Consider the following 15,187-nt stretch of genomic DNA (forward strand, 5'->3'; position numbering starts at 1 on the left):
TTTGTTTGGGTTTATATGTGAATTTTGAAGTAGGAGTGACAGTCAGCGCCATCTATAAGCCAAAGGACGAGTGGGAAAACACTCTTATTCGCATGTTTGGCGTCACGTAGCACGTGAACCTATTATCAGCGGGCTGCTGATTAATTGTCCCTCTTATACAACCTAAACACACCAAGTCTGCCAGTACGAGACCCTCGTTCAGTGAAATAAGGAAGAGAAGTGTATACCTAAGGGCTCGTATTTCCGTGTTCTAACACAATATAATGAGATCTAACAGACAGTAATGCCAAGGAATGTACAGATGAAGTTATTAGAACCAATTGAATGTAAATAGGAACAAAGAAAAGTGGATGAAAAAGAACCAGCCGTGAGCAGGAATCGAACCTACGACCTTCGAATATCGCGTTCGATGCTCTAACCACTGAGCTACCACGGCGGCCTTCCCTCCATCCACTTTTTTTTGGTTTATATGTGAATTTTGAAGTAGGAGTGACAGTCAGTGCCATCTATAAGCCAAACGACGAGTGGGAAAACACTCTTATTCGCATGTTTGGCGTCACGTAGCACGTGAACCTATTATCAGCGGGCAGCTGATTAATTGTCCCTCTTATACAACCTAAACACACCAAGTCTGCCAGTACGAGACCCTCGTTCAGTGAAATAAGGGAGAGAAGTGTATACCTAAGGGCTCGTATTTCCGTGTTTTAACACAATATTAATGAGATATAACAGACAGTAATGCCAAGGAATCTACAGGGGAAGTTATTAGAACCAATGGAATGTAAATAAGAAGAAAGAAGAAAGAAAAGTAGATAAAAAAGTTACCAGCTGTGAGCAGGAATCGAACCTACGACCTTCGAATAACGCGTTCGATGCTCTAACCACTGAGCTATCACAGCGGCCGTCCCTCCATCCACTTTTTGGGCTTTATATGTGAATTTAGAAGTAGGAGTGACAGTCAGCGCCATCTATAAGCCAAACAACGAGTGTGAAAACACTCTAATTCGCATGTTTGGCGTCACGTAGCACGTGAAATTATTATGAGCGGGCAGCTGATTAATTGTCCCTCTTATACAACCTAAACACACCAAGTCTGCCAGTACGAGACCCTCGTTCAGTGAAATAAATAAGGGAGAGAAGTGTATACCTAAGGGCTCGTATTTCCGTGTTTTAACACAATATATGGAGATATAACAGACAGTAATGCCAAGTAATGTACAGAGGAAGTTATTAAAACCAATGGAATGTAAATAAGAAGAAAGAAGAAAGAAAAGTGGATGAAAAATTTACCAGATGTGAGCAAGAATCGAACTTACGACCTTCGAATAACGCTTTCGATGCTCTAACCACCGAGCTACCACAGCGGCCTTCCCTCCATCCACTTTTTTTTGTTTATATGTGAATTTTGAAGTAGGAGTGACAGTCAGTGCCATCTATAAGCCAAACGACGAGTGGGAAAACACTCTTATTCGCATGTTTGGCGTCACGTAGCACGTGAACCTATTATCAGCGGGCAGCTGATTAATTGTCCCTCTTATACAACCTAAACACACCAAGTCTGCCAGTACGAGACCCTCGTTCAGTGAAATAAGGGAGAGAAGTGTATACCTAAGGGCTCGTATTTCCGTGTTTTAACACAATATTAATGAGATATAACAGACAGTAATGCCAAGGAAAATACAGGGGAAGTTATTAGAACCAATGGAATGTAAATAAGAAGAAAGAAGAAAAAAGTGGATGAAAAACTTACCAGCCGTGAGCAGTAATCGAACCTACGACCTTCGAATATTGCATTCGATGCTCTAACCACTGAGCTATCACAGCGGCCGTCCCTCCATCCACTGTTCGGGGTTTATATGTGAATTTAGAAGTAGGAGTGACAGTCAGCGCCATCTATAAGCCAAACAACGAGTGTGAAAACACTCTTATGCGCATGTTTGGCGTCACGTAGCACGTGAACTTATTATGAGCGGGCAGCTGATTAATTGTCCCTCTTATACAACCTAAACATACCAAGTCTGCCATTACGAGACCCTCGTTCAATGAAATAAGGGAAAGAAGTGTATACCTAAGGGCTCGTTTTTCCGTGTTTTAACACAATATAATTGAGATCTAACAGACAGTAATGCCAAGGAATGTATAGAGAAAATTATTAGAACCAATGGAATGTAAATAAAAAGATAGAAAAGTGGATGAAAAAATAACCAGCCGTGAGCAAGAATCGAACTTACGACCTTCGAATATCACGTTCGATGCTATAACCACTGAGCTACCACGGCGGCCTTCCCTCCATCCACTTTTTTTTGTTTATATGTGAATTTTAGAAGTAGGAGTGTCAGTCAGCGCCATCTATAAGCCCAACGACAAGTGTGAATACATTCTTATGCGCATGTTTGGCGTCACATAGCACGTGATCCTATTATGAGCGAGCAGCTGATTAATTTTCCCTCGTATACAACCTAAACACACCAAGTCTGCGAGTACGAGACCGTCGTTCAATGAAATAAGGGAAAGAAGTGTATACCTGAGGGCTCGTTTTTCCGTGTTTTAACACAATAATATTGAGATCTAACAGAGAGTAATGCCAAGGAATGTACAGGGGAAGTCATTACAACAAATGGAATGTAAATAAGAAGAAAGAAAAAAGAAAAGTGGATGAAAAAATAACCAGCCGTGAGAGGGAATCGAACCTACGACCTTCGAATATCGCGTTCGATGCTCTAACCACTGAGCTACCACAGCGGCCTACCCTCTATCCACTTTTGTTTGGGTTTATATGTGAATTTTGAAGTAGGAGTGACAGTCAGCGCCATCTATAAGCCAACGGACGAGTGGGAAAACACTCTTATTCGCATGTTTGGCGTCACGTAGCACGTGAACCTATTATCAGCGGGCTGCTGATTAATTGTCCCTCTTATACAACCTAAACACACCAAGTCTGCCAGTACGAGACCCTCGTTCAGTGAAATAAGGAAGAGAAGTGTATACCTAAGGGCTCGTATTTCCGTGTTCTAACACAATATAATGAGATCTAACAGACAGTAATGCCAAGGAATGTACAGATGAAGTTATTAGAACCAATTGAATGTAAATAGGAACAAAGAAAAGTGGATGAAAAAGAACCAGCCGTGAGCAGGAATCGAACCTACGACCTTCGAATATCGCGTTCGATGCTCTAACCACTGAGCTACCACGGCGGCCTTCCCTCCATCCACTGTTTGGGGTTTATATGTGAATTTAGAAGTAGGAGTGACAGTCAGGGCCATCTATAAGCCAAACAAAGAGTGTGAAAAAACTCTTATTCGCATGTTTGGCGTCACGTAGCACGTGAACTTATTATGCGCGGGCAGCTGATTAATCGTCCCTCTTATACAACCTAAACACACCAAGTCTGCCATTACGAGACCCTCGTTCAATGAAATAAGGGAAAGAAGTGTATACCTAAGGGCTCGTTTTTCCGCGTTTTAACACAATATAATTGAGATCTAACAGACAGTAATGCCAAGGAAAGTATAGGGGAAGATATTAGACCAAATTTTATAGTAAATACGAAGAAAAGTGGGTGAAAATATAAGTTGCCGTGGGATCCTGCCCACGGCAAGTTATCTTTTCACCCACTTTTCTTCGTATTTACATTAAAATTTGGTCTAATATCTTCCCTTATACTTTCCTTGACATAACGGTCTGTTCGATCTCATTAATATTGTGTAAGAAATCGGAAAAACGAGCCCTTAGGTATACACTTCTTTCCTTATATATATATATATATATATATATATTTAAGGGAGAGAAGTGTATACCTAAGGGCTCGTATTTCCGTGTTTCAACACAATATTAATGAGATATAACAGACAGTAATGCCAAGGAGTGTACAGGGGAAGTTATTAGAACCAATGGAATGTAAATAAGAAGAAAGAAGAAAGAAAAGTGGATGAAAAAATTACCAGCTGTGAGCAGGAATGGAACCTAAGACCTTAGAATAACGCGTTCGATGCTCTAACCACTGAGCTATCACGGCGGCCGTCCCTCCATCCACTTTTTGGGCTTTATATGTGAATTTAGAAGTAGGAGTGACAGTCAGCGCCATCTATAAGCCAAACAACGAGTGTGAAAACACTCTTATTCGCATGTTTGGCGTCACGTAGCACGTGAACATATTATGAGCGGGCAGCTGAATAATTGTCCCTCTTATACAACCTAAACACACCAAGTCTGCCAGTACGAGACCCTCATTCAATGAAAATAAGGGAGAGAAGTGTATACCTAAGGGCTCGTATTTCCGTGTTTTAACACAATATTAATGAGATATAACAGACAGTAATGCCAAGGAATGTACAGAGGAAGTTATTAGAACCAATGGAATGTAAATAAGAAGAAAGAAGAAAGAAAGGTGGATGAAAAAATTATCAGCTGTGAGCAGGAATCGAACCTACGACCTTCGAATAACGCGTTCGATGCTCTAATCACTGAGCTTTCACAGCGGCCGTCCCTCCATCCACTTTTTGGGCTTTATATGTGAATTTAGAAGTAGGAGTGACAGTCAGCGCCATCTATAAGCCAAACAACGAGTGTGAAAACACTCTAATTCGCATGTCTGGCGTCACGTAGCACGTGAAATTATTATGAGCGGGCAGCTGAATAATTGTCCCTCTTATACAACCTAAACACACCAAGTCTGCCAGTACGAGACCCTCGTTAAGTGAAATAAATAAGGGAGAGAAGTGTATACCTAAGGGCTCGTATTTCCGTGTTTTAACACAATATATGGAGATATAACAGACAGTAATGCCAAGTAATGTACAGAGGAAGTTATTAAAACCAATGGAATGTAAATAAGAAGAAAGAAGAAAGAAAAGTGGATGAAAAATTTACCAGATGTGAGCAAGAATCGAACTTACGACCTTCGAATAACGCGTTCGATGCTCTAACCACTGAGCTACCACAGCGGCCTTCCCTCCATCCACTTTTTTTTGGTTTATATGTGAATTTTGAAGTAGGAGTGACAGTCAGTGCCATCTATAAGCCAAATGACGAGTGGGAAAACACTCTTATTCGCATGTTTGGCGTCACGTAGCACGTGAACCTATTATCAGCGGGCAGCTGAATAATTGTCCCTCTTATACAACCTAAACACACCAAGTCTGCCAGTACGAGACCCTCGTTCAGTGAAATAAGGGAGAGAAGTGTATACCTAAGGGCTCGTATTTCCGTGTTTTAACACAATATTAATGAGATATAACAGACAGTAATGCCAAGGAATCTACAGGGGAAGTTATTAGAACCAATGGAATGTAAATAAGAAGAAAGAAGAAAAAAAGTGGATGAAAAACTTACCAGCCGTGAGCAGTAATCGAACCTACGACCTTCGAATAGTGCATTCGATGCTCTAACCACTGAGCTATCACAGCGGCCATCCCTCCATCCACTGTTCGGGGTTTATATGTGAATTTAGAAGTAGGAGTGACAGTCAGCGCCATCTATAAGCCAAACAACGAGTGTGAAAACACTCTTATGCGCATGTTTGGCGTCACGTAGCACGTGAACTTATTATGAGCGGGCAGCTGATTAATTGTCCCTCTTATACAACCTAAACATACCAAGTCTGCCATTACGAGACCCTCGTTCAATGAAATAAGGGAAAGAAGTGTATACCTAAGGGCTCGTTTTTCCGTGTTTTAACACAATATAATTGAGATCTAACAGACAGTAATGCCAAGGAAAGTATAGGGGAAGATATTAGATCAAATTTTAATGTAAATACGAAGAAAAGTGGGTGAAAATATAAGTTGCCTTGGGATCCTGCCCACGGCAAGTTATCTTTTCACCCACTTTTCTTCGTATTTACATTAAAGTTTGGTCTAATATCTTCCCCTATACTTCCCTTGGCATTAGGGTCTGTTCGATCTCATTAATATTGTGTAAGAAATTGGAAAAACGAGCCCTTAGGTATACACTTCTTTCCTTATATATATATATATATATATATATATATATATATATATATATATATATATATATATATATATATATATATATATAAGGGAGAGAAGTGTATACCTTAGGGCTCATATTTTTGTGTTTTAACACAATATTAATGAGATATAACAGACAGTAATGCCAAGGAATCTACAGGGGAAGTTATTAGAACCAATGGAATGTAAATAAGAAGAAAGAAGAAAAAAAAGTGGATGAAAAACTTACCAGCCGTGAGCAGTAATCGAACCTACGACCTTCGAATATTGCGTTCGATGCTCTAACCACTGAGCTACCATGGCGGCCTTCCCTCCATCCACTGTTTGGAATTTATATGTGAATTTAGAAGTAGGAGTGACAGTCTGCGCCATCTATAAGCCAAACAACGAGTGTGAAAACACTCTTATTCGCATGTTTGGCGTCACGTAGCACGTGAACTTATTATGAGCGGGCAGCTGATTATTTGTCCCTCTTATACAACCTAAACACTCCAAGTCTGCCAGTACGAGACCCTCGTTCAGTGAAATAAGGGAGAGAAGTGTATACCTAAGGGCTCGTATTTCCGTGTTTTAACACAATATTAATGAGATATAACAGACAGTAATGCCGAGGAATGTACAGAAGAAGTTTTTAGAACCAATGGAATGTAAATAAGAAGAAAGAAGAAAGAAAAGTGGATGAAAAAGTTACCAGCTGCTAGCAGGAATCGAACCTACGACCTTCGAATAACGCGTTCGATGCTCTAATCACTGAGCTATCACAGCGGCCGTCCCTCAATCCACTGTTTGGGGTTTATATGTGAACTTAGAAGTAGGAGTGACAGTCAGCACCATTTATAAGCCAAACAACGAGTGTGAAAACACTCTTATTCGCATGTTTGGCGTCACGCAGCACGTGAACTTATTATGAGCGGGTGCTGATGAATTGTCCCTCTTATACAACCTAAACACACCAAGTCTGCCAGTACGAGACCATCGTTCAGTGAAATAAGAAAGAGAAGTGTATACCTAAGGGCTCGTATTTCCGTGTTTTAACACAATATTAATGAGATATAACAGACAGTAATGCCAAGGAATGTACAGAGGAAATTATTAGAACCAATGGAATGTAAATAAAAAGATAGAAAAGTGGATGAAAAAATAACCAGCCGTGAGCAAGAATCGAACTTACGACCTTCGAATATCACGTTCGATGCTATAACCACTGAGCTACCACGGCGGCCTTCCCTCCATCCACTTTTTTTGTTTATATGTGAATTTTAGAAGTAGGAGTGTCAGTCAGCGCCATCTATAAGCCCAACGACAACTGTGAATACATTCTTATGCGCATGTTTGGCGTCACATAGCACGTGATCCTATTGTGAGCGAGCAGCTGATTAATTTTCCCTCGTATACAACCTAAACACACCAAGTCTGCGAGTACGAGACCGTCGTTCAATGAAATAAGGGAAAGAAGTGTATACCTAAGGGCTCGTTTTTCCGTGTTTTAACACAATAATAATGAGATCTAACAGAGAGTAATGCCAAGGAATGTACAGGGGAAGTCATTACAACCAATGGAATGTAAATAAGAAGAAAGAAAAAAGAAAAGTGGATGAAAAAATAACCAGCCGTGAGAGGGAATCGAACCTACGACCTTCAAATATCGCGTTCGCTGCTCTAACCACTGAGCTACCACGGCGGCCTACCCTCTATCCACTTTTGTTTGGGTTTATATGTGAATTTTGAAGTAGGAGTGACAGTCAGCGCCATCTATAAGCCAAAGGACGAGTGGGAAAACACTCCTATTCGCATGTTTGGCGTCACGTAGCACGTGAACCTATTATCAGCGGGCAGCTGATTGTCCCTCTTATACAACCTAAACACACCAAGTCTGCCAGTACGAGACCCTCGTTCAGTGAAATAAGGAAGAGAAGTGTATACCTAAGGGCTCGTATTTCCGTGTTCTAACACAATATAATGAGATCTAACAGACAGTAATGCCAAGGAATGTACAGATGGAGTTATTAGAACCAATGGAATGTAAATAGGAACAAAGAAAAGTGGATGAAAAAAGAACCAGCCGTGAGCAGGAATCGAACCTACGACCTTCGAATATCGCGTTCGATGCTCTAACCACTGAGCTACCACGGCGGCCTTCCCTCCATCCACTGTTTGGGGTTTATATGTGAATTTAGAAGTAGGAGTGACAGTCAGGGCCATCTATAAGCCAAACAAAGAGTGTGAAAAAACTCTAATTCGCATGTTTGGCGTCACGTAGCACGTGAACTTATTATGAGCGGGCCGCTGATTAATTGTCCCTCTTATACAACCTAAACACACCAAGTCTGCCAGTACGAGACCCTCGTTCAGTGAAATAAATAAGGGAGAGAAGTGTATACCTAAGGGCTCGTATTTCCGTGTTTTAACACAATATATGGAGATATAACAGACAGTAATGCCAAGGAAAGTATAGGGGAAGATATTAGACCAAATTTTAATGTAAATACGAAGAAAAGTGGGTGAAAATATAAGTTGCCGTGGGATCCTGCCCACGGCAAGTTATCTTTTCACCCACTTTTCTTCGTATTTACATTAAAATTTGGTCTAATATCTTCCCTTATACTTTCCTTGACATAAGGGTCTGTTCGATCTCATTAATATTGTGTAAGAAATCGGAAAAACGAGCCCTTAGGTATACACTTCTTTCCTTATATATATATATATATATATATATTTAAGGGAGAGAATTGTATACCTAAGGGCTCGTATTTCCGTGTTTTAACACAATATTAATGAGATATAACAGACAGTAATGCCAAGGAATGTACAGGGGAAGTTATTAGAACCAATGGAATGTAAATACGAAGAAAGAAGAAAGAAAAGAAGATGAAAAAATTACCAGCTGTGAGCAGGAATCGAACCTATGACCTTCGAATAACGCATTCGATGCTCTAATCACTGAGCTATCACAGCGGCCGTCCCTCCATCCACTGTTTGGGGTTTATATGTAAATTTGGAAGTAGGAGTGACAGTCAGCGCCATCTATAAGCGAAACAACGAGTGTGAAAACACTCTTATTCGCATGTTTGGCGTCACGTAGCACGTGAACTTATTATGAGCGGGCAGCTGATTAATTGTCCCTCTTATACAACCTAAACACACCAAGTCAGCCAGTACGAGACCCTCGTTCAGTGAAATAAGGGAGAGAAGTGTATACCTAAGGGCTCGTATTTCCGTGTTTTAACACAATATTAATGAGATCTAACAGACAGGAATGCCAAGGAATGTACAGATGAAGTTATTAGAACCAATAGAATGTAAATAAGAAGAAAGAAAAGTGGATGAAAAAAGAACCAGCCGTGAGCAGGAATCGAACCTACGACCTTCGAATAACGCGTTCGATGCTCTAACCACTGAGCTATCACCGCGGCCTTCCCTCCATCCACTTTTTTGGGTTTATATGTGAATTTAAAAGTAGGAGTGACAGTCAGCGCCATCTATAAGCCAAACAACGAGTGTGAAAACACTCTTATTCGCATGTTTGGCGTCACCTAGGACGTGAACTTATTATGAGCGGGCAGCTGATTAATTGTCCCTCTTATACAACCTAAACACACCAAGTCTGCAGTACGAGACCCTCGTTCAGTGAAATAAATAAGGGAGAGAAGTGTATACCTAAGGGCTCGTATTTCCGTGTTTTAACACAATATATGGAGATATAACAGACAGTAATGCCAAGGAAAGTATAGGGGAAGATATTAGACCAAATTTTAATGTAAATACGAAGAAAAGTGGGTGAAAATATAAGTTGCCGTGGGATCCTGCCCACGGCAAGTTATCTTTTCACCCACTTTTCTTCGTATTTACATTAAAATTTGGTCTAATATCTTCCCTTATACTTTCCTTGACATAAGGGTCTGTTCGATCTCATTATTATTGTGTAAGAAATCGGAAAAACGAGCCCTTAGGCATACACTTCTTTCCTTATATATATATATATATATATATATATATATTTAAGGGAGAGAAGTGTATACCTAAGGGCTCGTATTTCCGTGTTTTAACACAATATTAATGAGATATAACAGACAGTAATGCCAAGGAATGTACAGGGGAAGTTATTAGAACCAATGGAATGTAAATAAGAAGAAAGAAGAAAGAAAAGTGGATGAAAAAATTACCAGCTGTGAGCAGGAATCGAACCTAAGACCTTAGAATAACGCGTTCGATGCTCTAACCACTGAGCTATCACGGCGGCCGTCCGTCCATCCCCTTTTTGGGCTTTATATGTGAATTTAGAAGTAGGAGTGACAGTCAGCGCCATCTATAAGCCAAACAACGAGTGTGAAAACACTCTTATTCGCATGTTTGGCGTCACGTAGCACGTGAACATATTATGAGCGGGCAGCTGAATAATTGTCCCTCTTATACAACCTAAACACACCAAGTCTGCCAGTACGAGACCCTCATTCAATGAAAATAAGGGAGAGAAGTGTATACCTAAGGGCTCGTATTTCCGTGTTTTAACACAATATTAATGAGATATAACAGACAGTAATGCCAAGGAATGTACAGAGGAAGTTATTAGAACCAATGGAATGTAAATAAGAAGAAAGAAGAAAGAAAGGTGGATGAAAAAATTATCAGCTGTGAGCAGGAATCGAACCTACGACCTTCGAATAACGCGTTCGATGCTCTAACCACTGAGCTACCACAGCGGCCTTCCCTTCATCCTCTTTTTTTTGTTTATGTGTGAATTTTAGAAGTAGGAGTGACAGTGCGCGCCATCTATAAGCCAAACGACGAGTGGGAAAACACTCTTATTCGCATGTTTGGCGTCACGTAGCACGTGAACTTATTATGAGCGGGCCGCTGATTAATTGTCCCTCTTATACAACCTAAACACACCAAGTCTGCCAGTACGAGACCCTCGTTCAGTGAAATAAGGCAGAGAAGTGTATACCTAATGGTTCGTATTTCCGTGTTTTAACACAATATTAATGAGATATAACAGACAGTAATGCCAAGGAATGTACAGGGGAAGTTATTAAAACCAATGGAATGTAAATAAGAAGAAAGAAGAAAGAAAAGTGGATGAAAAAATTACCAGCTGTGAGCAGGAATCGAACCTACGACCTTCGAATAACGCGTTCGATGCTCTAACCACTGAGCTGTTACAGCGGCCATTCTATCCACCGTTTGGGGTTTATATGTGAATTTAGAAGTAGGAGTGACAGTCAGCGCCATCTATAAGCCAAAGGACGAGTGGGAAAACACTCTTATTCGCATGTTTGGCGTCACGTAGCACGTGAACCTATTATCAGCGGGCAGCTGATTAATTGTCCCTCTTATACAACCTAAACACACCAAGTCTGCCAGTACGAGACCCTCGTTCAGTGAAATAAGGAAGAGAAGTGTATACCTAAGGGCTCGTATTTCCGTGTTCTAACACAATATAATGAGATCTAACAGACAGTAATGCCAAGGAATGTACAGATGAAGTTATTAGAACCAATGGAATGTAAATAGGAACAAAGAAAAGTGGATGAAAAAAAAACCAGCCGTGAGCAGGAATCGAACCTACGACCTTCGAATATCGCGTTCGATGCTCTAACCACTGAGCTACCACGGCGGCCTTCCCTCCATCCACTGTTTGGGGTTTATATGTGAATTTAGAAGTAGGAGTGACAGTCAGGGCCATCTATAAGCCAAACAAAGAGTGTGAAAAAACTCTTATTCGCATGTTTGGCGTCACGTAGCACGTGAACTTATTATGCGCGGGCAGCTGATTAATCGTCCCTCTTATACAACCTAAACACACCAAGTCTGCCATTACGAGACCCTCGTTCAATGAAATAAGGGAAAGAAGTGTATACCTAAGGGCTCGTTTTTCCGCGTTTTAACACAATATAATTGAGATCTAACAGACAGTAATGCCAAGGAAAGTATAGGGGAAGATATTAGACCAAATTTTAATGTAAATACGAAGAAAAGTGGGTGAAAATATAAGTTGCCGTGGGATCCTGCCCACGGCAAGTTATCTTTTCACCCACTTTTCTTCGTATGTACATTAAAATTTGGTCTAATATCTTCCCTTATACTTTCCTTGACATAAGGGTCTGTTCGATCTCATTAATATTGTGTAAGAAATCGGAAAAACGAGCCCTTAGGTATACACTTCTTTCCTTATATATATATATATATATATATATATATTTAAGGGAGAGAAGTGTATACCTAAGGGCTCGTATTTCCGTGTTTTAACACAATATTAATGAGATATAACAGACAGTAATGCCAAGGAATGTACAGAGGAAGTTATTAGAACCAATGGAATGTAAATAAGAAGAAAGAAGAAAGAAAGGTGGATGAAAAAATTATCAGCTGTGAGCAGGAATCGAACCTACGACCTTCGAATAACGCGTTCGATGCTCTAACCACTGAGCTACCACAGCGGCCTTCCCTTCATCCTCTTTTTTTGTTTATGTGTGAATTTTAGAAGTAGGAGTGACAGTGCGCGCCATCTATAAGCCAAACGACGAGTGGGAAAACACTCTTATTCGCATGTTTGGCGTCACGTAGCATGTGAACTTTTTATGAGCGGGCAGCTGATTATTTGTCCTTCTTATACAACCTAAACACACCAAGTCTGCCAGTACGAGACCCTCGTTAAGGTGAAATAAGGGAGAGAAGTGTTTACCTAAGGGCTCGTATTTCCGTGTATCAACACAATAATTATGAGATATAACAGACAGTAATGCCAAGGAATGCACAGATGAAGTTATTAGAACCCATGGAATGTAAATAAGAAGAAAGAAAAGTGCATGAAAAAAGAACCAGCCGTGAGCAGGAATCGAACCTACGACCTTCGAATATCGCGTCCGATGCTCTATCCACTGAGCTACCACGGCGGCCTTCCCTCCATCCACTGTTCGGGGTTTATATGTGAATTTAGAAGTAGGAGTGACAGTCAGCGCCATCTATAAGCCAAACAACGAGTGTGAAAACACTCTAATTCGCATGTTTGGCGTCACGTAGCACGTGAACTTATTATGAGCGGGCCGCTGATTAATTGTCCCTCTTATACAACCTAAACACACCAAGTCTGCCAGTACGAGACCCTCGTTCAGTGAAATAAGGAAGAGAAGTGTATACCTAATGGTTCGTATTTCCGTGTTTTAACACAATATTAATGAGATATAACAGACAGTAATGCCAAGGAATGTACAGGGGAAGTTATTAAAACCAATGGAATGTAAATACGAAGAAAAAAGAAAGAAAAGAAGATGACAAAATTACCAGCTGTGAGCAGGAATCGAACCTACGACCTTCGAATAACGCGTTCGATGCTCTAACCACTGAGCTGTCACAGCGGCCTTTCTATCAACTGTTTGGGGTTTATATGTGAATTTAGAAGTAGGAGTGACAGTCAGCGCCATCTATAAGCCAAACAACGAGTGTGAAAACACTCTTATTCGCATGTTTGGCGTCACCTAGGACGTGAACTTATTATGAGCGGGCAGCTGATTAATTGTCCCTCTTATACAACCTAAACACACCAAGTCTGCCAGTACGAGACCCTCGTTCAGTGAAATAAGGGAGAGAAGTGTATACCTAAGGGCTAGTTTTTCCGCGTTTTAACACAATATAATTGAAATCTATCAGACAGTAATGCCAAGGAAAGTATAGGGGAAGATATTAGACCAAATTTTAATGTAAATACGAAGAAAAGTGGGTGAAAATATAAGTTGCCGTGGGATCCTGCCCACGGCAAGTTATCTTTTCACCCACTTTTCTTCGTATTTACATTAAAATTTGGTCTAATATCTTTCCTTATACTTTCCTTGGCATAAGGGTCTGTTCGATCTCATTATTATTGTGTAAGAAATCGGAAAAACGAACCCTTAGGTATACACTTCTTTCCTTATATATATATATATATATATATATATATATATATATATATATAAGGGAAAGAAGTTTATACCTTAGGGCTCGTATTTCCGTGTTTTAACACAATATTAATGAGATATAACAGACAGTAATGCCAAGGAATCTACAGGGGAATTTATTAGAACCAATGGAATGTAAATAAGAAGAAAGAAGAAAAAAAAGTGGTTGAAAAACTTACCAGCCGTGAGCAGTAATCGAACCTACGACCTTCGAATATTGCGTTCGATGCTCTAACCACTGAGCTACCACGGCGGCCTTCCCTCCATCCACTTTTTGGGCTTTATATGTGAATTTAGAAGTAGGAGTGACAGTCAGCGCCATCTATAAGCCAAACAACGAGTGTGAAAACACTCTTATTCGCATGTTTGGCGTCACGTAGCACGTGAACTTATTTTGAGCGGGCAGCTGAATAATTGTCCCTCTTATACAACCTAAACACACCAAGTCTGCCGGTACGAGACCCTCGTTCAGTGAAATAAGGGAGAGAAGTGTATACCTAAGGGCTCGTATTTCCGTGTTTTAACATAATATTAATGAGATATAACAGACAGTAATGCCGAGGAATGTACAGAAGAAAATATTAGAACCAATGGAATGTAAATAAGAAGAAAGAAGAAAGAAAATTGGTTGAAAAAGTTACCAGCTGCTAGCAGGAATCGAACCTACGACCTTCGAATAACGCGTTCGATGCTCTAATCACTGAGCTATCACAGCGGCCGTCCCTCAATCCACTGATTGGGGTTTATATGTGAACTTAGAAGTAGGAGTGACAGTCAGCGCCATTTATAAGCCAAACAACGAGTGTGAAAACACTCTTATTCGCATGTTTGGCGTCACGCAGCACGTGAACTTATTATGAGCGGGTGCTGATGAATTGTCCCTCTTATACAACCTAAACACACCAAGTCTGCCAGTACGAGACCATCGTTCAGTGAAATAAGAAAGAGAAGTGTATACCTAAGGGCTCGTATTTCCGTGTTTTAACACAATATTAATGAGATATAACAGACAGTAATGCCAAGGAATGTACAGAGGAAATTATTAGAACCAATGGAATGTAAATAAAAAGATAGAAAAGTGGATGAAAAAATAACCAGCCGTGAGCAAGAATCGAACTTACGACCTTCGAATATCACGTTCGATGCTATAACCACTGAGCTACCACGGCGGCCTTCCCTCCATCCACTTTTTTTGTTTATATGTGAATTTTAGAAGTAGGAGTGTCAGTCAGCGCCATCTATAAGCCCAACGACAAGTGTGAATACATTCTTATGCGCATG

General features: G+C 40.4%; 1 protein-coding gene and 9 non-coding genes across 10 annotated transcripts in view; all 10 read right to left on the reverse strand.

The window, feature by feature from the left end:
- The window catches only part of LOC119162118 (uncharacterized), a 231,908-nt gene that overhangs the window by 111,603 nt on the left and 105,118 nt on the right, over window positions 1–15,187 (reverse strand). The gene's annotated exons all lie outside the window — the stretch shown is intronic.
- Window positions 364–436, reverse strand: TRNAS-CGA (transfer RNA serine (anticodon CGA)). Its single transcript has one exon. It is a non-coding gene; the product is annotated as a tRNA-Ser (tRNA).
- On the reverse strand, window positions 2,207–2,279 carry TRNAS-UGA (transfer RNA serine (anticodon UGA)). The gene has a single exon. It is a non-coding gene; the product is annotated as a tRNA-Ser (tRNA).
- On the reverse strand, window positions 3,125–3,197 carry TRNAS-CGA (transfer RNA serine (anticodon CGA)). The gene has a single exon. It is a non-coding gene; the product is annotated as a tRNA-Ser (tRNA).
- Window positions 7,119–7,191, reverse strand: TRNAS-UGA (transfer RNA serine (anticodon UGA)). Its single transcript has one exon. It is a non-coding gene; the product is annotated as a tRNA-Ser (tRNA).
- On the reverse strand, window positions 8,033–8,105 carry TRNAS-CGA (transfer RNA serine (anticodon CGA)). The gene has a single exon. It is a non-coding gene; the product is annotated as a tRNA-Ser (tRNA).
- On the reverse strand, window positions 11,514–11,586 carry TRNAS-CGA (transfer RNA serine (anticodon CGA)). Its single transcript has one exon. It is a non-coding gene; the product is annotated as a tRNA-Ser (tRNA).
- On the reverse strand, window positions 12,793–12,865 carry TRNAS-CGA (transfer RNA serine (anticodon CGA)). The gene has a single exon. It is a non-coding gene; the product is annotated as a tRNA-Ser (tRNA).
- TRNAL-CAA (transfer RNA leucine (anticodon CAA)) lies at window positions 14,087–14,159 on the reverse strand. Its single transcript has one exon. It is a non-coding gene; the product is annotated as a tRNA-Leu (tRNA).
- Window positions 15,003–15,075, reverse strand: TRNAS-UGA (transfer RNA serine (anticodon UGA)). The gene has a single exon. It is a non-coding gene; the product is annotated as a tRNA-Ser (tRNA).

This window comes from Rhipicephalus microplus, chromosome 3 (genome assembly GCF_043290135.1).
Source record: "Rhipicephalus microplus isolate Deutch F79 chromosome 3, USDA_Rmic, whole genome shotgun sequence".
NCBI lineage: Eukaryota > Metazoa > Arthropoda > Arachnida > Ixodida > Ixodidae > Rhipicephalus > Rhipicephalus microplus.